This window comes from Adiantum capillus-veneris, chromosome 7 (genome assembly GCF_014529385.1).
Source record: "Adiantum capillus-veneris isolate H3 chromosome 7, ASM1452938v2, whole genome shotgun sequence".
Classification (NCBI taxonomy): Eukaryota; Viridiplantae; Streptophyta; class Polypodiopsida; order Polypodiales; family Pteridaceae; genus Adiantum; species Adiantum capillus-veneris.
In genome coordinates this window covers 26,200,554-26,203,734 of record NC_140937.1, presented here as the reverse complement: position 1 = coordinate 26,203,734, position 3,181 = coordinate 26,200,554, and the positions used below count along the sequence as shown (strand labels likewise).

At 43.0% G+C, this 3,181-nt stretch overlaps 1 pseudogene; it reads left to right on the top strand.

Annotated features, from left to right (window-relative positions):
• The first annotated feature begins 467 nt into the window (after nucleotides 1-467).
• On the top strand, nucleotides 468-1,634 carry LOC147453584 (uncharacterized; annotated as a pseudogene).
• Nucleotides 1,635-3,181: the final 1,547 nt, after the last annotated feature.

The following is a 3,181-nucleotide window of genomic DNA, read 5'->3' as shown; positions in this document are numbered from 1 at the left end:
TGATCCTTGCTTGTTGCAGATCAGGCATCCTGTGCACTCCTGCTTCTAGTGCAGGACCACCCTCCTTGCTTGTTGCAGAATATGGGGCTGGATGCAAGCTGTGCCTGTCAAAGAGAGGACTGTCGAGTAAGGCAGCGGAGGCTCCTCAAAAATAGCCGTTAAGTTTTAGGGCTTGGGAGGGGCACCATCTGGTTCTTGTTTAGGGTTTGAGAAAGAACAGAAAAAAGTGCCCTTGACAGGCTACACGCAATATAGTCCGATGGGCATGTCAACCAGGTTCTATTTTGATCTTTTTCTCTACAAATGTCTCTCCCTTGTGTGTGCGTTGCAATAAGCATCTAATGTCTCCACTATTTTGCATGTCTCTTTGTCTACCAAAGACTCACTAATTTGTGCATGTTTAATATCAGCAAGTTGGGTTAGTTCGGTTGCCTGCAAGGGGTTAAAATCATCAGGCTTGCATTGTTATGCTCCTGCAGGTGCATGAAGCCAACAATGCAGCCAATCTTTCATTTAAAGATTACCTTGGTTTTGCGACCACTACGGAGGGTGAATCAAGCGATGATGATTTGGATCAATACGGGTTTTTGGAACACCATTCTCTTTGGGATGAGATGGATGTTTGTATGGATTCATTGCCTGATGTTGAGGACCTGGGGGATTCATTAGATGCATTTCAATACTTATCAAACACATTCTTCTCATTTGATGAGAAGATGTACTCCTTAATGGTGAATAATTTGGCTGGGACAGTCAGAATGTCGCTCTCAATTCTAAAAGCAAATGATGTGAGAGGGATGATGAATCTAAAGAGGTGGAATAGAATGAGAGATGATCTCTCCCTTTGCCCAATTGCCACCTCACAAAAACTCTACTTGCAAATCATCAGGCCTAAAAATCGCATACATAGAAGATTGGGCGCGCATTGTACGTGCAGCCCATTGTCCCTCAAGGCATGAAAAACACTTGGGAGTGGTTGCCACTATTAACGCAATCAAGACCGAATGGTGCATTGACATGAGAAAACATGGGATATCTCATGACTACATGAGAGATTCGGTAATTGCGTGTGGTTGTTTGTTGGAAGAGAAAGCTATTTCCCATGATGTCTCCTCTTGGCCTGCTTGTAGCTGGTCTACTACTACTTCGAGCACATCGATTGAGACAACACTATCCCAAGAGGAGCCACAATTGGCAAACATCATGATAAAGCATCAAACAAGGCTTGTCTTGGTCAGATCAACAAAGAAGCATGGATTAAGCAAGTGGGTGCAAGAATACATGTGTCATCGATGGGGTACAGAATCCGACTAATAGTTCAAAATCACTTTCCTCAACTTCTATGTATTTTTCCAGTTCTTGATAGCATACATGCCTTCAACCATGTGGTTCGAGAGGCCAATGCTCAAGCAAGGGAGCAAGATGCAATGATGGGGGACCAAGATATGTCAAGCCAGCTACCCACCATGGCCGAGGAAAGTGTAGCCATTATTGATAACCAGATTCTTGGATGCATCTCAGACTTGAAAGGACCTTTACAAAGATTTGAAGAACAGTTGGGACAGCGTGATAGTGACCTAAAACTGATCCTCTTTAACGGTTGTGCAACTCAAGGGATTGCCTCTCCACTCTGATTGTCCCAAAGCGCATCGACTTGCCAGCAAACATGCTAAATTAGACATATCCAAGCACATGTAACACAAACTCGTCTTGGTCATGGTGTGGCATGAGAAGCCGATGGATGTGGAGCTGAAGTTGGGCTGGTCTCAGTTGTCCCTCCAAAGTCTAGGACTACTGGCGTTTTAAGACGCAAATATCAGCGAGGGAGGAGCCGAGTACGCTTCGAAAAGAGACGTAAAGTGTTCTGCTTCCATTGTTGTAGCAACAGTCTTTTTCTTGATCCAAGAGAAAGCCACTCATGCCATACATGCCATGCTCTCTTACCCTTGACACTTCAGCAAGCCCCAGCTGGTTCAGAGTCTCCTCTTCTAAACTGACATGTTACTCTCTTCAATGATGTCATTCAGAGGGGGCAAGTGATTAGATGTGTACATGGAGATCTTGGTACAGAGGAGAGGAGGTTTACAATTCGATGTGGGGACGGATCAATACTTGATGGGGTCCTTGCATCCCAGCAACGAATGGTTCTCATAACATGAGAAGCGAGGCTGCTACCGCTCTTTGCCCTTCGAAAATATTGCTATTGGATAACAAAGCAGTACATGCCGTGGTTTACGCCGCCGAGCCAAGATTGTAAGTGGCTCTTCATAATGCATGTTTGTATTCATACTACTTTGACTGGGAGTTTTAGGGATGTAGTGTTGTCTTAAATTGTCATTGCTAGGCAGTCTTGCTGGATGTTGACGGTTTTTGTCTTCCCTTTTCTTTGGACATGCAAGGATTGCTTACATACCAAATTGGTGGACAACTAACAATGCAGTAATTTTTGGATCAATATTTGGAGATTTTAATGCGTGGTCATTTATTCAATTGATGTTTGCATCGATATCGGTAGCTTTGGAGGCCTTCTTACATACCAAACTTTTGGGCAAATGAGCAATGTTGGGTCTAAGGTTGAAGTAGTGGTGGGTTGATATTTGTAGCTTTCAATGCCCGGTCACTTATTGCATCAATTTTTGGATCGATATCTATAGATTTTAAGGCCTGCTTACATACTAAACTTTTGGGAAAATAAATAGTGTTGTGTCTAAGGCTGAAGTAGTGGAGATGGGTTTGGAGGTTGATGGCAAATTGCAATTATTGCATATTTGTCTGGGTTGATATTTGTAGCTTTCAATGCATGCTTATGTACCAAAATTTTGGGCAGATGAATAGTGTTGTGTCTAAGGCTGAACTTTTGGGGAAATGAATGTAGTGTTGTTTCTAAGGCTGAAGTAGTGGGGATGGTTTTGGAGGTTGAACATTAATTTTTGCATCGATTTTTGGGTTGTTATTTGTAGCTTTTAATGCCAGTTCTCTTATTGCATCGATATCTGTAGATTTCAAGGTGTGCGTACCATGCTTGGTCACGTATTGCATCAATTTTTAGATCGACATCTCTTAGCCTCGGAGGCCATACAAAACCGTTGGGCAAGTCAGTAGTGTTGTGTCAAATCGATCCATCATGTCTCAATGTCTCATGCATTGAGGAGTCAATGCTATGTTGGTGACAATAGCCGTA